At 36.5% G+C, this 27,021-nt stretch overlaps 1 pseudogene; it reads left to right on the top strand.

Annotated features, from left to right (window-relative positions):
* Nucleotides 1-12,931: 12,931 nt before the first annotated feature.
* On the top strand, nt 12,932-23,464 carry LOC102805560 (uncharacterized; annotated as a pseudogene).
* The last annotated feature ends 3,557 nt before the right edge of the window (nt 23,465-27,021 follow it).

Here is a 27,021-nt window from a genome sequence, read left to right as displayed (position 1 = left end):
GTGCAAATTAGAGAGGAAAGTGGTGCAAAGTGTGAATCTAAGGAGAAAAGTAGTGAGAAAATGGTGCTAAGTGTGAATCTAACGTGCAAAGTAGAGAGAAAGTGGTGCAAAGTGTGAATCTAAAGAGCAGGATAGTGGGAAAGTCGTACAAAGTATGAAACTAGGGTGCAAATTAGTGGTAAAGTCCTGCAAAGTGTGAATCTAAGGTGCAAAGTAGTGTGAAAATGGTGCAAAGTGTGAATCTAAGGTGCAAGGTAGAGGGAAAGTGGTGCAAAGTGTGAAAGGAGAGTGCAAAATAGTGAGAAAGTGATGCAAAGTGTGAATCTAAGGTGTAAAGTAGTGGGAAAGTGGTACAAAGTGTGAATATAAGCGCAAAGTAGAGGGTAAGTGGTGCAAAGTGTGAATCGAAGGTTCAAAATAGTGGAAACGTGGTGCAAATTGTGCAACTAGAGTGCAAGGTAGTGGGAAAGAAGTGCAAATCGTGAATCTAAGGTGCAAATTAGAGAGGAAAGTGGTGCAAAGTGTGAATCTTAGGTGCAAAGTAGTGAGAAAATGATGCAAAGTGTAAATCTATGTTGCAAAGTAGTGAGAAAGTGCTGCAAAGTGTATATCTAAAGATCAATGTGGTGGGAAAGTCGTACAAAGTATGAAACTAGAGTGCAAATTAGTGGGAAAGTGGTGCAAAGTGTGAATCTAAGGTACAAAGTAGTGAGAAAATGGTGCAAAGTGTGAAGCTAATGAGCAAAGTAGTGAGAAAGTGATGCAAAGTGTGAAACGAGACTGCAAAGCTGTGTAAAAGTAGTGCAAAGGGTGAAACGAGACTGCAAAGTAGTGAAAAAGTTGTGCAAAGTGTGAAACTAACGTCCAAAGTATTGGGAGAGTGGTGCATAGTGTAAATCGATGGTTCAAAAGAATGGGAACGTGGTGCAAATTGTGAATCTAAGGTTCAATGTAGTGGGAAAGCAGTGCAAAGTGTGAATCTAAGGTGCAAAATAGTGGGATATTGGTGCAATATGTGAAACCACAAGAGTGCAAGGTAGTTGGAAAGTAGTGCAACGTGTTAATCTAAGGTGCAGAGTAGTGGAAAAGTGTTGCAGAGTGTGAATCTAAGATGCAAAGTAGTGGGAAAGTGGTGTAAGCGTGAAACCAGAGTGCAAAGTAGTGAGGAATTGGTGCAAAGTGTGAATCTGAGGTGCTAAGTAGTGAGAAAGTGTTGCAAAGTGTGAATCTAAGGTGTAAAGTAGTGGGAAAGTGGTACAAAGTGTGAATATAAGCGCAAAGTAGAGGGTAAGTGGTGCAAAGTGTGAATCGAAGGTTCAAAATAGTGGAAACGTGGTGCAAATTGTGCAACTAGAGTGCAAGGTAGTGGGAAAGAAGTGCAAATCGTGAATCTAAGGTGCAATTAGAGAGGAAAGTGGTGCAAAGTGTGAATCTTAGGTGCAAAGTAGTGAGAAAATGATGCAAAGTGTAAATCTATGTTGCAAAGTAGTGAGAAAGTGCTGCAAAGTGTATATCTAAGGATCAATGTGGTGGGAAAGTCGTACAAAGTATGAAACTAGAGTGGAAATTAGTGGGAAAGTGGTGCAAAGTGTGAATCTAAGGTACAAAGTAGTGAGAAAATGGTGCAAAGTGTGAAGCTAATGAGCAAAGTAGTGAGAAAGTGATGCAAAGTGTGAAACGAGACTGCAAAGCTGTGTAAAAGTAGTGCAAAGGGTGAAACGAGACTGCAAAGTAGTGAAAAAGTTGTGCAAAGTGTGAAACTAACGTCCAAAGTATTGGGAGAGTGGTGCATAGTGTTAATCGATGGTTCAAAAGAATGGGAACGTGGTGCAAATTGTGAATCTAAGGTTCAAAGTAGTGGGAAAGCAGTGCAAAGTGTGAATCTAAGGTGCAAAATAGTGGGATATTGGTGCAATATGTGAAACCACAAGAGTGCAAGGTAGTTGGAAAGTAGTGCAACGTGTTAATCTAAGGTGCAGAGTAGTGTAAAAGTGTTGCAGAGTGTGAATCTAAGATGCAAAGTAGTGGGAAAGTGGTGTAAGCGTGAAACCAGAGTGCAAAGTAGTGAGGAATTGGTGCAAAGTGTGAATCTGAGGTGCAAAGTAGTGAGAAAGTGTTGCAAAGTGTGAATCTATGGTGCAAGGTAGTGGGATAGTGGTACAAAGTGTGAAACTAGAGTGCTAATTAGTGGGAACGTGGTGCAAAGTGTGAATCTAAGGTGCAAAGCTGTGGAAAAGTTGTGCAAAGCGGGAAACTAGAGTGCAAAGTAGTTGAAAAGTAGTGCAAAGTTTTAATCTAAGGTGCAGAGTAGTGGAAAAGTGTTGCAAAGTGTGTATCTAAGGTGCAAGGTAGAGGGAAAGTGATGAAAAGTGTGAAACGAGAGTGTAACGTAGTGAGAAAGAGATTCAAAGCGTGAATCTAAGGTGCAAAGTAGTGGAAAAGTGGTACAAAGTGTGAACGTAAGGCGAAAAGTAGAGGGAAAGTGGTGCAAAGTGTGAATCTGAGGTTCAAAATAGTGGAAACGTGGTGCAAATTGTGCTACTAGAGTGCAAGTTAGTAGGAAAGTAGTGCAAAGCGTGAATCTAAGGTGCAAATTATTGGGAAAGTGGTGCAAAGTGTGAATCTAAGGAGAAAAGTAGTGAGAAAATGGTGCAAAGTGTGAATCTAAAGTGCAAAGTAGTGACTAAGTGGTGCAAAGTGTGAATCTAAAGAGCAAGGTAGTGGGAAAGTCGTACAAAGTATGAAACTAGGGTGCAAATTAGTGGGAAAGTGGTGCAAAGTGTGAATCTAAGGTGCAAAGTAGTGAGAAAGTGATGCAAAGTGTGAATCTAAGGTGCAAAGTAGTGGGAAAGTGGTACAAATTGTGAATATAAGGCGCAAAGTAGAGGGTAAGTGGTGCATAGTGTGAATCAAAAGGTTCAAAATAGTGGAAACATGGTGCAAATTGTGCAACTAGAGTGCAAGGTAGTGGGAAAGAAGTGCAAAACGTGAATCTAAGGTGCAAATTAGAGGGAAAGTGGTGCAAAGTGTGAATCTTAGGTGCACGGTAGTGAGAAAATGATGCAAAGTGTGAATCTATGGTGCAAAGTAGTGAGAAAGTGGTGCAAAGTGTATATCTAAGGATCAATATAGTGGGAAAGTCCTACAAAGTATGAAACTAGAGTGCAAATTAGTGGGAAAGTGGTGCAAAGTGTGAATCTAAGGTACAAAGTAGTGACAAAATGGTGCAAAGTGTGAAGCAAATGAGCAAAGTAGTGAGAAAGTGATGCAAAGTGTGAAACGAGACTGCAAAGCTGTGTAAAAGTAGTGCAAAGGGTGAAAGGAGACTGCAAAGTAGTGGAAAAGTGGTGCAAAGTGTGAAACTAAGGTCCAAAGTATTAGGAGAGTGGTGCATAGTGTAAATCGAAGGTTCAAAAGAATGGGAACGTGGTGCAAATTGTGAATCTAAGGTGCAAAATAGTGGGATATTGGTGCAATGTGTGAATCTTAGGTGCAAAGTAGTGAGAAAGTGCAAAGTAGTGAGAAAGTGGTGCAAAGTGTGAATCTATGGTGCAAGGTAGTGGGATAGTGGTACAAATCGTGAAACTATAGTGCTAATTAGTGGGGAAGTGGTGCAAAGTGTGAGTCTATGGTGCAAAGTAGTGAGAAAGTGGTGCAAAGTGTGAATCTATGGTGCAAGGTAGTGGGATAGTGGTACAAATCGTGAAACTATAGTGCTAATTAGTGGGGAAGTGGTGCAAAGTGTGAATCTATGGTGCAAAGTAGTGGGATAGTCGTAGAAAGTGTGAAACTAGAGTGCTAATTAGTGGGAAAGTGGTGCAAAGTGTGAATCTAAGGTGCAGATTAGTGGGAAAGTGTTGCAAAGTGTTAATCTAAGGTGCAAAGTAGTGAGAAAGTGGCACAAAGTGTGAATATATGGTGCAAGGTAGTGGCATAGTGGTACAAAGTGTGAAACTAGAGTGCTAATTAGTGGGCAAGTGGTGCAAAGTGTGAATCTAAGGTGCAGATTAGTGGGAAAGTGTTGCAAAGTGTGAATCTAAGGTGCAAAGTATTGAGAAAATGGTGCAAAGTGGGAATCTAAGGTGCAAAGTAGTGGAAAAGTGGTACGAAGTGTGAATATAAGGCGCAAAGTAGAAGGAAAGTGGTGCATAGTGTGAATCGAAAGTTTAAAGTAGTGAGAAAGTGGTGCAAAGTGTGAATCTATGGTGCAAAGTAGTTGGAGAGTGGTACAAAGTGTGAAACTAGAGTTCTAATTAGTGGGAAAGTAGTGCAAAGCGTGAATCTAAAGTGCAAAGTAGTGGAAAAGTGGTGAAAAGCGTGAAACCAGAGTGCAAAGTAGTGAGGAAGTGGTGCAAAGTGTGAAATGAGAGTGCAAAGTAGTGAGAAAGTGGTGCAAAGTGTGAATCTAAGGTGCAAAGTGGTGTAAAAGTGGTACAAAGTGTGAATATAATGCGCAAAGTAGAGTGAAAGTGGTGCATAGTGTGAATCGAAGGTTCAAAGTAGTGAGAAAGTGGTGCAAAATGTGAATCTATGGTGCAAGGTAGTGGGAGAGTGGTACAAAGTGTGAAACTAGAGTGCTAATTAGTGGGAAAGTAGTGCAAAGCGTGACAATAGAGTGCAAAGTAGTTGGAAAGTGTAGCAAAGTGTGAATCTAAGATGCAAAGTAGTGGGAAAGTGGTGTAAAGCGTGAAACCAGAATGCAAAGTAGTGAGGAAGTGGTGCAAAGTGTGAATCTGAGGTGCGTGGTAGTGGGAAAGTGGTGCAAAGTGTGAAACGAGAGTGCAAAAAAGTGGAAAAGTGTTGCAAAGTGTGAATCCAAGGTTCAAAGTATTGAGAAAGTGATGTAAAGTGTTAATCGAAGGTTCAAAGAAGTGGGAACCTGGATTCCCTAGTTTGATGGGTTACCATACGATTTTTTCCAAAGTCTAGAATATCATTGGTAGTGTGGTGGTTTTCTTCCACTTTCTTGTAAGTGCCGTTGTATCTTTACTACCTAAAAAGAGGTACATCGCTTTTTAGCCTCCTGTGCAGTGATTATAAGATATTCACGAAAACACTGTCACTCCGGCTTCGATAAGTCATTGGTTCCATTATGCATCTTGATCAGCGCTGCGGTATCCCAAATCAATTTACTGCGAGATTGTATTGATTACTCCATTGGGTACCATAGCTCTTGATAATTAAAAAGCCTTTGAAAGAATCAACCACACTTACTTGTTCAAGACAATACGTCATTTGGTTTTATGCCAAATTTTATTCCGTATATTTGTCTTTTGCACAAAAATGCCCAATCACGTGTCAGAGTGAACAGCGCCCCCATATCACATATTATGTTATCCCGGGACATTTGTCAAAGATGCTCTCTGTCCATATTTTTATATGCCATTGCCATCAAGCCGTTAATCCATAAAATCAGGAAGAATCAAAACATCACAGTTATTTAGATCCCACAGAGTACTAAACTAATGAACTAAACAAATGCTGATGACATGGAAATGTTTATTACACACAAACAAGACTTTAATAAACTAGCACAATGGTTGGAAACATATGAGAGCGCATCCAATTCTAAAATCAACTTTCAAAAGTCAGAGGGATTATGGTTTGGCAGCTGGCGAAACATCAACAGCTCGCTCTTGGGTATTAAGTGGACTAGTACTGGCTTAAAAGTTATGTTACATTCCCAGACAAAAACTGGACTGAAATAAAGCAGAAAGCTGAAAACAAAATGGAGTTTTCCTCACTCCAAAGGTCCTTTGTATACTTTTTATGGTAAAGCCGACACTGGGTGCAGGTGGAAACTTTGTATTTGTGAATAGAAAATGGTGGGCAAAATGTCACACACTTATCTCGCTATGTGTAAACATTTCTTATGCATTACACTCAACACTGAATTTCATATTTTTAATGAATCAAACGTTACCAACATTCTTGCTGAACCATTCTTTAACAACCCACATATTTGTCATCCAGTGCGGAACGAACCATTTCTTTTAAAAAACTTCGCCGCTGCGAAGGTACATGACCTGTTTGACTTTGAAAATAACACCTGGCTTCCCAGCCCTTTTTTTAATAAAGTCAATATACACTCCAGACGCATACTTGAACTTGGTTTGAATGTTGTACATGATGGTATTCCCGGTAAATTGACAGCAACCATAAATACCAATATACAAAAGACAACTTAATGAATCAAACTTTATCCAGCCATTTCAGTTTTTAGCTACATTTTTCAGATGAGTCGGATTTGCCACTATACAAACTGTAAAAGGCGCTACAAACACCTCATAGCGGTCATGAACAAAACTCTTCATCCGAACAGAATTGGCGTGATCTATTGACCTTGCCTTCAGATATTTAACCCAATTTCAAAGGTTGTTATACTGCCCCAATCCTAAAACGTGAGGGATACTTACAATGGCGTGTCATGCATGGTACATACACTACTGATGATTTTCTTTCCAGGGCAAATTTTGCTGAAAACTGTCAACTTTGTGGTGACTTGGATTCTCTCTTTCACATTTCTCTTGAATGTCCGGCCATTGGCGCCCTCTGTGAATTCATTTGGCTCATTTCTACTGAATTTGTACAACCTAGTTTACGTTTCTTTTTCATGGTTTGTTATTGTGTCACCTCACAACGTAGATTTCTCTCTCATCAGTGTTAGAGTATTTTTCTTTTTATCCCTATCACTGCAAAAGTTGCTATTCATATCTCCCGGCGGAATAAACGGGGGGATGTTTTTTTGTGGACCCGTTGGAAATTCTCAAAACTCGCATCACCAGCAGAATTAAATCTGAGTACCGGTACTTCAAACTTGTTAAACAGGAGGACAGGTTCGAATAAATTTGGACCACAAATGACACTCTGTTTCTTGGAAAATGGAAAATTACTAATCCATTTGTGAACTTGACTTTAAACTGTTATGGTTCAGATGCCAAATGCCGTTGTTTGTTTGTATGTTATTACACAACACGTTACGCGTTTGTATTTGGATTTTATTTTGCCTTAGAATTTGGCAGGGGGGTCGTAATCTCTTGCAGTGAGAACCAGTGTGACTAGCCTGCCGACGGGGTTCTAAGAGCTGTTTTTTTAAGTTAAATAATCAATTTATTTTACCCGTTCGCCAGCTTGGCCATTACTAGCGATATCATAATGTCCTATGGCATTTAGTAATGGGCATGTCCAGTATAACTGGCCCTGTAAACATGAGAATAGTTATCAGTTTGAGCATTTGAGTGAAGCATGGTTCAAGGCTGCTTATATTTTGTCCTTACGAGTTTTCCTGAAGTGGCGAGATTATAATGACAGACCTATTGACATCAGGGACCACATGCATAACGAATTGAATCGAACAAAAGCATTAATGAATGCAAATGAGAGACTTTTATTATTCATTTTATTGAATGAAAGAAATGCAAATTATTCATTGCGATGGATGGATGCATCTAGTTACATACACAAATAATTGGGTTTCCTAGTTCAGACGTATTTCACTTGTAACAATTCATTTGCATCGGGACCACTGCTTAAGTAATATTGTTACACATACACATACACATGTAAACAACACACTTTCTCTTCACATACTCTGCCACGTCTAATGTTCCAAATATTTTTTTATATTTCAGAAGATAAGTGGGTGTGATTACAGTAGTTAATGAAACACTATTTAAGTGCCCAAAACACATGAAGAAACATCTTATAAATGCGCCTGGAATATAGCAACACCAGCCATGGCAAGAAATAATTTGAGTCCATCACAGTAAAAGTCGATAGCTTAATGAAGATTTAGTATTACATTCATGTTAGAAGCTTGGTGACCATGTAGTTCCATGTTCCTGTTGGGAATTAGATGACCAGTGTTATGTTTATGTTGGTATTTGGTTATCATGTAGTGTGGTGGTGTTGTCAGGAGTAGGTAAATATGTCGTGTCATGTTCATGTTACACGCTTGATGATCATGACATGAAAGAAGATAGATGTAAATGTGGTGTTATAATCCTGTTATTATTTGAATTACTATGGAATTTAGTCTTGCTTTTACAAGCAATATTGCCAGATAGCTAGCTGATTATCAAGTTAGATGCTACATATATGTCTAATTACTATTCACTCCTGTTCATTATATCACAAGTCCGTCGATTTTACTTTAGATCTTTTCTGGCCAGATAAATGATTGACTACTCACCCATTTCTGGTCAAATCAATCATCAGTGTAGTTTGGTTGTACATGTTGCTAATTGTTAGGTTTATCCGTTGACGACCTGATAAACTCGATCTTTCACCAATATTAGCCCAGAACAAATATCTGTTCAACGAAGGAAAGAGAACAGGATTATCATATAGAAGAACAATAAAACCGATCATGGGGAATAAAAAAGCACTATGGAGAATAAAAAATAGAACGTTTCGGGTTCAACCCTTCCTCAGCAAGTGGACACAAGACAGAGACCACCTCACCATAAAACATACAAACACAATAAGGTTTATCGGTTATATTGTTTTGTGTTTTCAGCACTATAGCAGATTTTACTGACTCTTGTAAGTATATTGTTCCATTATCATATACAATATTGTTTGAATATTGCTCGAACCACACTGGTCTTAGTAAAATGCTGTCACTAAAGGGACCATAATAATAAAATTCACAAATTCGTATATACTTTTCCCAGGGTGTAAAAAAAATCCTCTTGGTTGGTCCAAGTTATTCATGTTCATGTTATTCATGTTCCCATGGCCAGCAGTTGCATAATGATACATACGGCCAGTACTGTAATCATGTATTTATTTGTAATGGGAAAAACTCAAAATTGCATAAAATGACATTTGTAATATTTGACTCTATTACATTGTATTATAATTTGCCATTCATGAGTTTGTTTTTGACATATATAAACAACACGCTAGGAAATGCTACTTACCTTCTACGTTTGCTATGTTAGAATAGATAGAATAGATAGAATTGTTACAGGGACAAAATCATCTTTTAGCTGTGTCTTCACAATAGACTGACTTAGTGCATTATATCCATACATCATATTCTGGTTATAGAAGTCAATGCAATGTTATCAATAAAACACCATTCAACAATAGGCTCACTAGAATGACCAAAATTAAAGGGTAAGCTGCATACAGCGTTGTCCAAAGTAAAAAATGTCAGTCGATGACCTAGAACAAGGTGGTCATCTGTTGTGGGCGGTGTAAAAAGTATAAAGTGTAAAATACTAAGTATCGATCCTTATCAGAATACAAAATCATAATATATTGGGATATTTATTTGTGAGAAATGTGTTGTGTCTATTGTTGCACTAACAGACTGTGTTTCATGCTTTAATTTTCATGTTACAAGCTGTGGAAGATGACAACATTAATTTTATGGAAGTTATCTTTTTATTTGCAGAATCATTAGATAACAAACAATAGAAACCCGTTTTCTCTGTTATGCAATCAATGTAAAAAACATAGACATTTACTTTCACAGGATGTTTGTATCAAATATGACAGAGACTGACAGAGACTAGTGCATTTCTTCATGATTGCACTAGTTGCCGATATACTAATATAGGAATGTCTTATACATTACAATACACTGGACATCCTGTATGCAAGTATAGTTTGTAATCCCAAACAATACCTATTTCATATGTCAGTACAGAAACAAATCCACTCATATCCATGAGTACAGAGACATTGGTGACCATTTGTGTCACCTGCACATAGTTGATCACATAAACCATTGTTTACAGGACCTGCATGTTAAATTCAGACAATGACACTGCGGCAGATAATGTTAAATTTAGTTTAGTCTATTGTGTAGGTAATGGAAGACTCTTAATCCTGCATATCATCGAAAATGTAGAGTATAAACACAAACATGTACATTATCTATTTTTGTTTTGGATTTCAATTAAACATTTAGAATTGACCTAAAACCATATTCACAAATGTGCCAAGAATATAGGTCTCATTCTTAGAACACAATTCGCCTTTTGTTCTATGTGAACCTTTGTTGACTTGCCGAATGATATAAAATAAGGTTTTTTCTTTCAGTATATTTAATCAAAGACGCACATATCAAGTATTAGTGTACAATTTCCGATTGAATATTCACTAGCGACTGGCAACAGCAATATGTTGCTTCGACGCTATTTGCCAGAACATGTCCCAGTCACGAAATGTCACTGATGTCAACAGAGGTATCACTGGGTCTAATTTCTCAATCAAACTCTGGTATATTGATTATAGATTATGATCATGCTAATCGTCTTCTTTTGTGGACGGTATCTTCAACCCATGGTGTCCATGAATCGTGACGTTATACAACCACTCCGATATACACTGGTACTTTAATTGCTAATGGATTGGCGATAGACTGGGTTTCAAAGAATATTGGACGGATTCGGCATATAATAACGCAATGCGAATAGTTTTTCATCCGTTAACAGGGTATGTTCCTTGTCTACCATACTTAATGTTAGGTAGCCTCTGTTTAGAGACTGATTCACAGAATTGTTCAATTGTTTTCTGTTTAAGGACAGTGTGCAGTGTCATTGTGACAACATTTATTTAAATTAGTGAATACATGACAAAAAAACACTTTAGCCTAGCTCAAAATTCATGTACAACCAGTAGTTAGTAACGACGCCTTGATTCAAATTTCACAGTTTGTCTACACGTACAAGTTTTACCAGAACAATTTTTGTAGTAACTGGGAGTTACAACAACTTAAACAAAGCTTAATTTGATAGCTCCTTTTCTTATTAACGCCATTGTTATAACAATGAGTCAATACCAATGTTCACCCAAGTCAAATATCGACTAAGGTTTTTCAGATATTTTTTTATCGCACGATGATTTGTTACGTGAATTTTGTACCCTTACTCCTTGTTCAGTATATTGTATATTGTAGAAGTTGATGCATGAGACAAACTAGGTAAAATAAGGTCCACAGCAATATATAAATGTATCCTTTTCTCTTGTGTACTAGTATCATTTCCTATTGCTTTTATTTTTGCCAGGCAATACCATCAAATATCTTTGCCGATACCAAGAATGTCTAAATTAATTGCAGTCAACTTTGACCAAGGAAAAAATGTTGCTTTGCATAAAATAAACAGAGCTTCAATCGATGGTAGTGAACATTGAGTAATTGTTTTCAAAAGTGTACAAATTATAAACTTGCACAAATTGCAATTCTACTGGTTATACAAATGTGTTCATATTATAATTAATCATTTCAAATAGACATACTTGTCACTGTATGATCATCATGCAGGCATTTGGTGATTCTGAAACCGGATCTTGCCACTTATGAGTGTCTACGGGCATAGCTCGTTTGAGTGGTTGAATAATTTTCCTCAAAATGTGCTCAAACATAACATATGTTTCACATGTCATACCAATCATGTGTACATGCATTTGTTTCAAAATTCAGGTTAAATTCATTGACAACATTGAAACTAGTTACAAGATCCAATTGAATTCAACAACAAACTTAAAATATAACAGATTTAAGTATACAAACTGAATGGACAACAACGTACTATCATCAATGGGATCGGTTACACATCTGTTCATCCGCCAGGAAGTAAACCTAAATTTACAAGATTTAATTGTGTCACCCATCAAAATTTGAATTCAAATTACAACCAAATGCTCACCAAGTAGTCAAAATGATGGCGGTGCTTCTTCGGCCTCATAATTTGTAAATCATAACAGGTCAAAACAAATGCCTCACTGCCGGAGCCATTCGGGCATGGTTCATTATTAGCCGCTGTGTCCCATTGACCCCCCTCCCTGCCCGAGTATTTGAATGCAAACAGACATATAAAAACATTGCCTACAACAATGGGAGCACCATACATATCATAAGGGTATCTTTATCATGATTTAGAACTTGTGGACAATTGTGTGCATTGATATATCATTGGATTATTATTAAGATATCCATAGTATTTCAAATATGGTGTGATAGAAACAAGATAGAACTATACTATTTAGTTAATGGAATTTCTCATCTCGTGATTCAACTCGCAGCCGATACTCTACTGTTTGGTTTTACTTATCATCAATTGTATACATTAGTATTTACAATCAAAACGTATCCATTGGTTGTACTTTACCGCATACCTGCTATATGTAACCACGACATTGTGTCATTTAGTAATATAGCATAGACGGAAATGGCCGTTGATATCCCATCAAAACGGGGAAAACCAAGTGACTTGATTTGTTTTCTCAAAATAACGTTCTATTAACCCATCATCGTGCCCAATGTTCTTACATTGATTACTTGTGTTAGCGCAACTGTGGTCAGAATATGAGAAACTCGGGGTCAAAATCGAGTTGTGTGGTTCTTCTGCTCGGAGCAAGATATCGATGGGCATTGATATTGATTATCTGATAGTTATACTACCCCTACGAGTAACGGGAAATAGCAGCTCCTTTTGGAGCCTCCGTCTGGTAAAAGTCCGAGGCGCGCAGCGTCGAGGACTTTTACCTGACCGAGGCTCCAAAAGGAGCCGCTATTCCCCGTTAATCTACGAGGAGGGGTAGTATAACGAAGTTATACTGCGAATTTGACGAGTTTTGCACGGCTTATTTTAAATCCTGTGGTCATGGCGGATGTATACAGCGCTATTGTGTAAATCGCAATTCTAAACCAGGTGTAGTCAACCGCAATTATCAGCCGTGCTCATTGGCTATAACAGATGTTTTGAAAAGCTCTAGCCAATCGGCATTTACTCAGCAGAGTTTGTTTAGTTTAACAATAGAATCCACCAACAGTGGACTTTATTGTATTACAATAACCAAAACTGATTGGACCACGTAGAATTGCATAAAAAACATTCGATCACGTGAATTTGGTGCTCATTTGTGAGAACAGTGTAGCACGTTGTTGGGTGAACTCCGGAGATCCGCCAGAATCATGTCCGCTCAAGAATTTGCTGCTCCGGAAATTGACTGGGATTTGGAAAACTGGTTGTTTCAAATTGATGTGGACGACGCCGAGAGTAGTTTAAGCTGGACTATAGGGACGACCATGAGGGCGCTGTTCATACTCGGATGTGATGACGTCATACGGGGTGGGATGACGTCGCAATGGAAGGCCGTGCATAGCTTAGCATAAATAATGACGTCACAATGGGAATTCGTGCATAAATTAACATAAATGAGGACCAATGCCGTAAAGGGGATCATTTGAAAGAGGATGACGTCACAATGGGATATTGTGCATACATTTGCATACATAAAATTGATGTGAATACGAGGTCGTGTCGAGGTCATCGTGAATACATTTGCATAAATTACCATCAATTTTTTTAATTATTTTTTTTAATTATTTTTAATTATTTTTAATTATTTTTAATTATTTTTAATTATTTTTTTTTTAATTGGACAGGCGTGGACGAAAGATTTTTCAGAATGTGTTGTAGAGGGCGCTCACACACACACACACACACACACTAATCAATACACGGCATTTTGAAAACTAACGGAGTTTATTGCACAAAAGAAGTAAACAAGAATGAAATATTGACATGGAGTATACATTCATGGCGTGGTTGAGTTTTTTTTTTAACGCCACGAAAAAAACATACGATGTGAGTAAGGAAAATAGTTGCGTAGCGTATAAATGTTTAGCATGATTAAATACTTCTTAACACCTCGAAAAATACGTACATACATGTAAATGTGCGGCGTGGTTAAATTCATTTTTCACGTCACGAGAAATACGAGTACATAAACGATTCGATTAAATACACGGAAGAGTGAAAAGTCAATAATTATACAGTAAACAGTGAACAATAAAAATAATTCATTCTATATATACATATGTTGTTCATCGTTTATATTTTCTTACCTCATATTTGCTTTGTTTTGTTTGAGTAAATTATTTTTAATGACACGAAAAAATACGAGTACATAAACGATTCGATTAAAAACACAGAAAAGGGAAACGTCAATAATAGTAAACAGTGAACAATAAATAATAATTCATTCTATATATACATGTTCATTTTTACATTTCTTACATCCTTTCAATGAGTCAAGCAGTCTGTACATTTTTTTTTATTCCATCGCTACAATCAGAATCGCTCATCTGTCGTAGAAGAAAAAAAGAGAGAGAGAGAATAATATTAAAAACCAATAGTAAAACTGCGGTAATAAACCCCGCTAAAATGCAAAGTATGCAAAATCGGTTGATCGACGTACAGTTTTTTTTTTTCAAAAATGGTGGACTACGCTACGATGAGTTAAAATATATAATTACCTGATCGTTTCACAGAATAACTTTTGACATACATAATCATCACACGGAATGAGTTTACGGTGTAACGTAGCGATTTTCGTTTTTCCCTTGGCGAAGAAGATATGTCCTCGCCTTCTTGCCGAAGATTCAAAGGCGGTAGACCAAGTTTGACCTTCTGTGAAAGGTCATCTCATGGATATCTACACAACGAGTCATACATGACGTATTGTCTACACATTGCTTGAAATCAAAGTATGTGATGATTGTAAATCCACGTACGAGAAATCTCTTAAATTCTGTGACATGACTACCGTACGAGTCAAGATAGTCTTCGTGGTAAGGTATTTCAGACAGAAAGTGGCCCAATGCGTTCCACCCGCGAATATCAACGGTGTTTGATACGAGCGATGTGTATTATTCCGAAGCACTGTCCGTGAATGCCAGTTTGAACTCAATCACAAGATTAAGTGTGAGCGCATAGGATTATTTATAAATCGTTCGTCATAAGTGTTCCTAATGTGAAATAGACCTCCCACGTAGATGATAAACAACAGATGTTGGTGTATTTGTATATTTATGTTATCTAAAACATGAACACTCGCAAACAGCCTGAGGGATAGGGTTTCAAGTTGAAAGCATTACCCCTATACCTGCGTGTATGGGATAATGATAACAGGACTGGAAACACGGGGTCAACTTGATTCGGTCAACGTGAATCAGTATGGTTCTTGTCCATCACCAATTCACTTTTCTGAAAAGGCACACCCCCACAGAGTGTAATGGCATTCCACAGCTACCATCCAAGTGCTACAATTGATTTACTCATTACAGTAGCGTTAATTTGGATTAGCGTTAATTTGGATTAGCGCTTCCTTCTCATCACTTTTCTCATCACAGTAACGTCTTGCGTAGTTATTTAGTGTCTTCACATACGCGCTAAAGATTCCTGACCTGACACCATTCAGTTACTCTGATCGTTTTTGTATCATTTTTGAAGGTTTATTTTACAACGACTGGAAAACCGACTGAAAATCAAGACTATTCAGTTCATTCTCTCTTCACTAATGAAATGGCAGTACTCAGCAAACTATCATTCGTCGTTTTTTTAAACATGATTTCGAATATCCACGATTTCGAAATTCTAGAAGAGGCAAGAACGAACATTACATTTGAATGGTCAAATGACAAGGGGCTGACCCCGCTTGAATGCGCAACAGAATGTATTAAATACAACCATATTCAATATTTCGCTTTTTTAGTGTTGACCCATTTAAACGACAGAACCAGTCTTGAAACACTGAAAGCCATAGCGGATGCTTCAAAAAACGAATTTCTCTTCCAATGGCTGGAAACCAAATTAAATGAAGCACTATGATTCTTCACAAATTACGATGACATCCTTCACAGCCTGGCAAAAGAAATCACTCAACTAACCTCACCACCAGATTCGAATTTCCACGATCAACGATCAACGACGAAAAAAATTAACCATTGAGGTAACAGGCTTCGCTACAGAGAAACAATGGAAGTTACTAGCTCGCCAAATTGAATACTTTGAAACGGGACATCTAGCCGATCATCATCGAGACATCGATTCAGAGACTGTACGCCTCAGCAAAACAACCGATTGATGAATTCGTGGACTCAAATTCTAACAAGAACAATCCTGACATAATACTTAAACTACGCTCCTTGCAAGAACATGTGGACATGAACACGACATTTCTACCCACAAGATGAAGGACATAATTTTAGTATATCTGTTAATTACTTTACGATTGGAAACTGTCGATAGAACACATTTTTATGAATGAATTGGTTTTCCGATTTGAAAATCATTGAGTAGGTATTCATGCATTAATTAATTAATAATGATCAGTCCATTGAATTTGTGTCTCACCCAAAAAAATCAGAACAGCATTACTAGACATCTCCATATTATCCAAATTTCGAAATTATACATATTTTAATATTAAATTTACTATTTTTTTACCATCAAACTACTGAATCACTGTACATATAATATACTATACGTATACTATACGTATACCATTGACAAATTCAGACTCCGCTTATAAATTATACTCGATTATGTTTTTACCAATCAATACCCCGCCCATCATTCATGATTCGATTGACCACGTTCTGAATAATTCGTACACACAGATAAACGGATTTTTGCGATATACATGTACTTCTTGTTTTCACTCCAAAACTTACTGCTTATTTGATCCCTCAATCAAATGCTGTTTTACTTGGGATTGACCAAGAGTGTATTTCCACGTTAAACTGATGTGACGACATGTCGGTCATCAACGATTTCATAAAGGGTGACTGTCGAAAAGTGGGACACCAATAATTTAAAATAATTAGTTATACTGGAGAGAATGGATGACATTGTTTAATATTATAGAGATGTTGCGTAGTTCGTTCTTTGACGGTAAGCACGTACGCATACCATAAACGTTGTATGCTAATTCATGTTAAATAAAATGCGCTAAGTTTTGATTATTCACAAGATGTACAGAGAGCACTCGCTTATCCATTAGACAGATTCCACTATACAATTACATGTATAATATCCTGACCGCATTGTTTACACTCTCGTAAATCGACTGTTTGAAGTGACTGGGGCACCGGTGGACGAGGAATGCGTGCGTGCACATTACATTTCGTCAACACTTTCATTCATAATAGTATCACTTGCAATATGGCGTAATATCAATCGACGATCCTCAAAATACTGTATGTATGTATGCACGTTGTAGTTCGAATGATTAGATATTTCTTTTATTTTGCCATTTTTGTCGATTCTTTCATTATGAACAGTGTTGACTTGCTCTCGAAATAAATACTTTTACACCGATGTTACCGTTTGTAATGTTTATAAGTGTATACGTGAAAGATATTCGCCTTTGAAATAATAATTGAAGACACAACTATATAGTCTTCAAATCAGCTGGGTTTTATTATTGAAGTAACGCACGACGTGTGATATTGTAATGGGGTCTGATCGCGTTCCATAACTCCTGAATAATGCCATGAATCAAATTGTCCTAACAACATGGTAAACACGGGTCAGCAATAAGTAGCTATTTTATCGGTGAGGAAAGATCTGCTTCTTGATTGCGATTATGATTATGTCTAATATAATGTATAATAATCTATTACTCTACGTACACAACTTGAAGTGGGCTTTTCAATTCAACTCACTGCGGCCGTACACAACATGGCTAGTTCCCCCTTCGAAAGAGTGCGTGCGTGTGTTGCAACGCTATCTGTGACCACTGAGCTTTTCAAATATTTACAAAGCACGATGTGATAACTGAGGTAGTAAACTGACCATGATGTCAATATCCAACCATCTAATTTGCACAATAACAATTAAAATTGAAACCGTATTCATGCGTGGGATCTTGGTTGGAAATACAACGAAGTAACAAAAAACCAGCAAAGTGTAACAATAATAAAATCACAAACAAGTGAATGTAAAGCAAAAAAAAAAAAAAAAAAATATTTGGTGGTTGGTTTAGGCATTTGGCATTTTAGGATTTTTTTTTCTTATCGTGCCCTGAATCAGATGTGGACGAATGTTCCTAGCTCAATGATTGTTTTGTCATTTTAACTTTTTAGTATACCTGTTAGGTGTTCATCATCTGTCCTAAAGTGGATTTTATTGTATTTAATATTTTAATCATGATTTTTTTTGTTTCTTATTGTATAGATTACAAATGAGAAGATATTTTTTTTCGTTCTCAATTTTCTAGTTGTCACAAACTGAGCAAATTCAGTCTTCAGCTATAAGATTATATACAATAAAGTAACAAAAATAAGCAATGTGTAACAATAATACAATCACAAACATTTGAATGTAAAGAAAAACAAAATTATTTTGTGGTTGGTTTAGGCATCTGGTATTTTAGTTTTTTTTCTTGTCGTAAGCTGAAACAGATGTAGACGAATTTTCCTAGCTCAATGATTATTTTGTCATTTTAACTTCTTAGTATATCTGTTAGGTGTTCATCGTCCGTCCTAAAGTTGATTTTATTGTATTTAATATTTTAATCATGATTATTTCGTTCCTCCAAGTATAGATTACAATTGAGAAGTTGTTTTTCGTTCTCAATTTTCTAGCTGTCACAAACTGGGCAAATTTAGTCTTCAGCTATAAAGTTATTATATCTACCCCCTTTCCATTTGAAGGGTATGAGCCTTTATTCCGAGTTTCGCCTTAGCGCAGCACTATGTTTTAGATTTTTTATTGTGGTGAGATATTTTTTATATGCAAATTCTGTTTTAATTTTCTGTAGGTTCGTAACTTGTTTTTATGATGTGTACTTTTATTTGCATCACGTAATGTTTCTGTGCTATGAATTTCTAAAGGATTGTTCGAATTACCTGTCAATGTTTCAATGATTTTCTTTTTTGTCATCCTGAGATTTATGTGTATTCCAAAATATTTTTTTTTCCATAGTCAAATTGTCTAAAATCTGATTCATGTCTTTTACAAGGATATTTTCTCAACTCTAGCAGGCTTGCCAAATTTCTTGGTTTGCTATTTACTTTGATTCATGTCTTTTACCCAGTTGTCTTTTCCCTTTTCGTCAATATGTATTCCAAGTTTGTGAGCTTCGTGAACTAGCGAGTTTGAGTTAGAATTATTTATTTTGATCCAATATTTCAATCTAGTTGCTATGGGGGAGGATATTTTCCCAACTCTAGTAGGCTAGCGAAATTTCTTGCTTTGCTATTTAATTTTAGAAGGTATTTGCAGTAATATATTTTCATTTTTTTTTTTCATTGGTCTTTTGATTGGAAAAACAAAACAAAAACAAAATGTATACTTTCTATATACTCAATTTCAATTACTCAGTTTTTAATCTATTCTTTTTGATTATTTACTCATTAGTAGATTTCCCCTTCTTTGTGTAATAAACTCCGTTAGTTTTCAAAATGACGTGTATTTATTAGAGTGTGCATGTGTGTGTGTGTGTGTGTGTGTGAGCGCCCTCTACGATACATTCTGAAAATCTTTCGTCCACGCCTGTCCAATTAAAAATAATTAAAACATCCAATTAAAAAACAAAAAAAAAAAAAAATTGATGGTAATTTATGCACGCCTGTCCAATTAAAAAATAATTAAAACATTCAATTAAAAAATAATAATAAAAAAAAAATTGATGGTAATTTATGCAAATGTATTCACGATGACCTCGACACGACCTCGTATTCACATCAATTTTATGTATGCGTGTGATAACATAAATATACAAATACACCAACATCTGTTGTTTATCATCTACGTGGGAGGTCTATTTCACATTAGGAACACTTATGACGAACGATTTATAAATAATCCTATGCGCTCACACTTAATCTTGTGATTGAGTTCAAACTGGCATTCACGGACAGTGCTTCGGAATAATACACATCGCTCGTATCAAACACCGTTGATATTCGCGGGTGGAACGCATTGGGCCACTTTCTGTCTGAAATACCTTACCACGAAGACTATTTTGACTCGTACGGTAGTCATGTCACAGAATTTAAGAGATTTCTCGTACGTGGATCTACAATCATCAAATACTTTGATTTCAAGCAATGTGTAGCCAATACGTCATGTATGACTCGTTGTGTAGATATCCATGAGATGACCTTTCACAGAAGGTCAAACTTGGTCTACCGCCTTTGAATCTTCGTCAAGAAGGCGAGGACATATCTTCTTCGCCAATGGAAAAACGAAAATCGCTACGTTACACCGTAAACTCATTCCGTGTGATGATTATGTATGTCAAAAGTTATTCTGTGAAACGATCAGGTAATTATATATTTTAACTCATCGTAGCGCAGTCCACCATTTTTGAAAAAAACAAACTGTACGTCGATCAACCGATTTTGCATACTTTGCATTTTAGCGGGGTTTATTACCGCAGTTTTACGGGGTGACTATTGGTTTTTAATATTATTCTCTCTCTCTCTTTTTTTCTTCTATGACAGATGAGCGATTCTGATTGGAGCGATGGAATAAAAAAAAATGTACAGACTGCTTGACTCATTGAAAGGATGTAAGAAATGTAAAAATGAACATGTATATATAGAATGAATTATTATTTATTGTTCACTGTTTACTATTATTGACGTTTCCCTTTTCTGTGTTTTTAATCGAATCGTTTATGTACTCGTATTTTTTCGTGTCGTTAAAAATAATTTACTCAAACAAAACAAAGCAAATATGAGGTAAGAAAATATAAACGATGAACAACATATGTATATATAGAATGAATTATTTTTATTGTTCACTGTTTACTGTATAATTATTGACTTTTCACTCTTCCGTGTATTTAATCGAATCGTTTATGTACTCGTATTTCTCGTGACGTGAAAAATGAATTTAACCACGCCGCACATTTACATGTATGTACGTATTTTTCGAGGTGTTAAGAAATATTTAATCATGCTAAACATTTATACGCTACGCAACTATTTTCCTTACTCACTTCGTATGTTTTTTTCGTGGCGTTAAAAAAAAATACTCAACCACGCCATGAATGTATACTCCATGTCAATATTTCATTCTTGTTTACTTCTTTTGTGCAATAAACTCCGTTAGTTTTCAAAATGCCGTGTATTGATTAGTGTGTGTGTGTGTGTGTGTGTGTGTGTGTGTGTTTGGATTGCTATATGTTGCGAGGACAAAAATACAGATATATACCTACTTCCGAGGACATACACACCTTCCGAGGACCTTTTTCATAGTCCTCGGAAAACATAATTTATATTAATAGTTAATTCGATTATTAATACGTTTTGCGTAGCTTAGGTTTAGTATCGGGGGAAGGTATGGTTCACGTTATATTAATATTAATATAATTGTACCATACCTTACCCCGATACTAAACCTAAGCTTCGCAAACATTTCTATGTTCAGTCACCGGATATTCAACTCTTGTTTAATTAAACTTAATTAAAATGCAATTCTCCATTGTATTGCATTGTAATTGAGTTTAATTAAACTCCAATTAAAACGCAACCCTATATAGGAACGCGTTTTAATCGAGTTCATATCGCAACTATATTAAAAGTTAATTCAACTATATTAAAAGTTAATCCAATGAAGTCCTCGGAACATATTGCAATACAAGTATGTGTGTGTGTGTGTGTGTGTGTGTGTGTGTGTGTGTGTGAGCGCCCTCTACAATACATTCTGAAAAATCTTTCGTCCACGCCTGTCCAATTAAAAAAAAAATAATTGAAAATAATTAAAAAAAAATAATTAAAAAAATTGATGGTAATTTATGCAAATGTATTCACGATGACCTCGACACGACCTCGTATTCACATCAATTTTATGTATGCAAATGTATGCACAATATCCCATTGTGACGTCATCCTCATTCAAATTATCCCCTTTACGGCATTGGTCCTCATTTATGTTAATTTATGCACGAATTCCCATTGTGACATCATTATTTATGCTAAGCTATGCACGGCCTCCCATTGTGACGTCATCCCACCCCGTATGACGTCATCACATCCGAGTATGAACAGCGCCCTCATGGTCGTCCCTATAGTCCAGCTTAAACTACTGCCGAGGACTTTAAACTGAGCGATATTCAGAAAGAATTCCGTTTTTTGCCTCCAGTTGACAGCAAACAAGTCACCGAATACCAGCAGTCACGCATACCCAAGACAACTCGCAGCGCTACAAAATGGGGCGTCAAAACATGGAATGAGTGGAAAGAGCAACGTAATGTTAAAGTTGAGTATGATAAATCTGACGAAGAAGTGTATCATTTGGTTCCGTCTCTGGATGAAAATTTAGTCCAGAAGGAATTTGATTTCTGGCTATGTACATTTGCCATTGAAAGTCGGATACAAGATGGCCAACAGCATCCGCCAGACTCATTAAGACAAATGTTCTGTGCCATTTACCGCTATCTGCGCGATGATTGTAACCGCCCTAACCTAAATTTTATGGACCAGGGCAACCACGACTTCTTAGGTTTCAGAAATACGCTGGATGGTGTCATGAAGACACTCTCACTCTGGTATTGGTATCCGAAAAAAAAACAAGCCGAGCCATTTTCGCTAAATGATGAAGAAAAGCTATGGGCACACGCGTTTGGTACAAATATCGCATTAGGCATGAGTTATGCAACCTACTTTTACATGTGTAAAATATTTGGACTACGTGCCGCTGATGAACATTCAACACTAACGGTAGACCAACTCACCATGCACAGCGACGATATGGGGGAGTAAATGGTATTCCAGGGAAAACCATCGAAAACTAACCAGGGAGGATTCTACCGCAAACCAGGGCAAACATTTAAGAGTATTAAACACTACGCGCAACCAGAAAACTCGCGCTGTGTTGTAAACTTGTTTCGGACATATCTGTCATATATCCCAAACAGCGGGCCATTCTATAGAAGACCACTGAAGTCAAAGAATGGCGAAATAAAGTTCTCTGCACAAAAGCTTGGTGTTCATACATTGCAGGGATACAGTAAGCAGATGACTGATCTCGCTGGGATAAAAGGTTATCATACTGGGCATTCAGGAAAGGTACGTATTAGAATTTGCACTTTAGTAATGCAATGTTCGATTTCCCCGCTGACGAGAAATAGTCATAACTTCATGTCGAAAATAATCACTACTCGTTAACTCCATTTTTTCATGCAAACTGTTTGGTGGAATACCATTTAAATATTATATTCACTGGCACGATATGTCGGATTCATTTCACGCGATAAAGATTTAATGCAAACGGCTTTGGCGTGTTTTAAAAAAGCTGAACGATTGAACGTACTATAACAATATATTGATATTTTAAATTGCTATGAGGTGGACTGTTACAAGCTATTGTACTTTCATATTAATACATTGTATTTTATTTTAATTAAACAGGTTACACAGGCAACCACGCTGTTCCGGCAAAATTTCGACGAGCAGCTAATAGCAGAAAGAACGGGTCACTCCAGTCTAGCAATTAGAAGCTACAAGCGGACGAGCGACGAGCAGACGAAAGCGGTGTCAGACGCATTGCAGCCACCCAAACCGAAAACGGCGAAAGAAGCGAAAACGCATGACATATCCACCACCCCAAAAGACGAGGACAAATCTAATACCACTTTCATATCCGATTCTTCCCAAGTGTCCGTGAATTTTGTAAAAGGAAATATGAAACTTGAAATACGTTTTTAAAATGTATCGTATAATCGTCATTGCGTATTTAAATAATCAAATGAAAATTCCACCTTGTTCTTTGTTTTCATTCAGTGGCCACCTGTTATGTTAATCAGCTTTCCACTCCTGTTGTGCTCATGAATATTTAAATTAACCCATTCATTATTAACAGTCCCGGCTTGTTAATCCATTGATAAAACAGTACCGTTAACAGGAATGCATAATTAATTAGATTGAAAATGTCCGCTAACGAAAGTTATACTACTTTTTGTCTCGTCCCCATTGTTCTAACTTTGTTTCTTACTTTCGTTAGCGGACAGTTTAATTGCGGTTGACTACACCTGGTTTAGAATTGCGATTTACACAATAGCGCTGTAAACATCCGCCATGACCACATGATTTAAAATAAGCCGTGCAAAACTCGTCAAATTCGCAGTATAACTTCGTTATACTACCCCTCCTCGTAGATTAACGGGGAATAGCGGCTCCAAGGAGCCGCTATTTCCCGTTTCTACTCGTAGGGGTAGTATAACTATCAGTAAGAAACATAGTTAGAACAATGGGGACGAGACAAAAAGTAGTATAACTAATGTTTGACATTACACACAAACTTAAAATGAACTCGAAAGTTTCATTATCTATTCACGGAGTCTCGTGTTATAAATGTGTCGCCTGTGTAATTGATGTATGCTCCACACTCGTGTAAATATTGTTACGAATAACAGATTTTTTCCGAATACAAATATATCTTGATTTTATGTTCCAAATTGGAATACTCAATGCTATTTTCGTCCAAACCCTCACGGCCTCTCAATGCTTAACTTGAGGGATTATTTTTATTTTTTTTTGCAATTGAGGGTCAAATGTTTTCAACTTAAGTTTTGAGGTAAAGATTAAAAATAGTGAATATTCTCATAGTACGTGTTGATGACATTGTGTCCGGAGAGGAGTTATCTAAACTAAGAGTGTCAGAATGTATGAAATACAATGGATTCAGGTGTGATAATTGTGTTCACAGTTACATAGCTCATTGAAATACAGCTTGTGTTGGCGATGTCCTATGACATTATTACTGCAAGCAAAACTATTATACATGGACACAATAACATATTGAATCAAAGTTAACGACGTTTATTTTAGCTCACGTTGTTGTATAACTTCAACCCTCGTGCTTTTGTGAACATAGTCAGTGTACTTGTAGTACGTCTACATACCGTACAAATACAATACAAAGACAATAATTTCATTACATGTGCACACGTTGATCAATGAATGATAGGAGCATAATTATGTACAAGTACATGAATGTTACTCTAGGAACTCTATGTTCAAAGTAAATGGAAAATGACAATAGGTAAAAACATAAACATACACTATAAACTCAAAAAATAATTCAAATCTTGCCTAATGCTAGAATGTTTCATTTAATATAAAAAATGGTTGGGAAACAGGATAGCCAGCACGAGACCTTACAGTGAATGCTTAAGACTACACAGTACAAATTGCCGGACACATCCGGGTATTTTCATTGTCTTCCATTGTAATCAATCACATTTTTTTATATCTTCTTGTATAAAAATAAAAATTTACAGTTAAAACTAAAACCAATACTGATATATGACACACTCTCTGTATGACGACAAATAACGAAGCACTCAACGCATACAGACCCAGAGTAGTAAGTACCATATTTCAACACTCATATCTTTTGTCGGACATTATTTAAATACTTAAATAAATCAAATTTATATTTATCAACACGTTTGCATATCAAATTAGATCACTGTGTCTCGAATAAAAAACAGAGTAAACAAATGCTGGTTTCACGAAATTGTACACTGCTGTCAAATAACATGCAAGCACGTACACAAAAAATCAATCAAATGAATACGTAATCATTGGGTGCAAATGATATGCAAATGATATGCATACATACTAGATGATAGAAGTTGTCAGACACATCCGGGTATTTCTCTTGTATTCTATTCAAACATTAACATGTCCTTATACCCTTAAATTCGACTGCCCTGAGGTCTGCTTTCACACTTACTCACAGACTGTTCCCTGCCATCATGTACATTTTACTTTAAAAGTCAATGCTGGTTTCATGAAATTCACACTACTGTCAAATAACATGCAACCACATAAAAACAAAGTCTTTCAAATGAACAGGTCATCGCTAGGTGCAAATTGTATGCAAATGATATGCATATATACTAGATAATAGAAGTTACCAGACACATTCGGGTATTTCTCTTGTATTTCATTTTAAACATCCACATTTCCTTATATATCCTGGTATTTCTGACAAAACAAGATTTACCAGTGGTAACACAACCCACGTCTGCGGTAAGGTACACTCTCTGCTTGACGAGAAAGGGGGAAACATTCATCACAACCAGATCTAGACTGAGATGTGAGAATGATGTTTCATCATCCAACCGTTTTTCATTTTCATTTTGTTTAACTACTCAGAATGAATCAAATTTATATTTATCAACACGTTTTCATATAAAATCAGACAACTGTATCTCGGAGAGAACAATTTTATTCGACTGCGCAGCGGTCTGTCTTCACACTTGCTCACAGCCTGTAGGGTTCCATCATGTACATTTTGTTAAAAAAAAACAACGATACAGTGTAAACACATGCTGATTTCACAAAATTACATGCTACTATTAAGTAACGTGTATTCACGTAAAAAACTAAATCTATCAAATGAACACGTCATCACATGGTGCTAAAATTAGATGAAAATGATGCGTATACATATTAAATGATAGAAGTTGCTAGATACATCCGGGTATTTTGCCTGTCTTTCATTTTAATTACCAACTTGTTTTATATCTCCTGGTATTTTCAACAAAACTGAAAAAATACAGTGGGAACTAAACCCACTACTGACATATGTCACACTTTCTTTAGGACGACGAATGAGGAAGCTTCCATCACAAGCAGACCTAAACTGAGTTGAGAATAAAATATTTCTTACACCCCTTCCTTTTTTCCATATTTTTGTATTGTTTAACTACTCAGAATGAATCAAATTGATATTTATCAAAACGTTTTCATATAAAATAAGACCACTGTATCTTGGATAGAACCCTTTTGTTCGACTGCCCTGCTTTCACACTTACTCACGTTCTGTTCCCTGCCATCATGTAAATTTTACTTAAAAAATCACGTAAAACAAAGTCTTTCAAATGAATACGTCATCACAAGGTGCAAATTAGAAGAAAATAATATGCATACATACTGGATAATAGAAGTTACCAGAAACATCCGGGTATTTCTCCTGTATTCCATTTTAAACATCCACATTTCCTTATATATCCTGGTATTTCTGACAAAACAAGATTTACCAGTGGTAACACAACCCACGTCTGACCTAAATTACACTCTCTGCTTGACGACAAAAGGGGAAACATACAGCACAAGCAGATCTAGACTGAGATGTAAGAAACATATTTCATCATCCAACCGTTTTTCCATTTCATTTTGTTTAACTACTCAGAATGAATCAAATTTATATTTATCAACACGCTTGCATGTCAAATTGTATATCGGATAGAATA

Source organism: Saccoglossus kowalevskii, chromosome 12 (genome assembly GCF_978046115.1).
Source record: "Saccoglossus kowalevskii chromosome 12, keSacKowa6.1, whole genome shotgun sequence".
Classification (NCBI taxonomy): Eukaryota; Metazoa; Hemichordata; class Enteropneusta; family Harrimaniidae; genus Saccoglossus; species Saccoglossus kowalevskii.
This window is presented reverse-complemented; position numbering and strand designations above follow the sequence as displayed.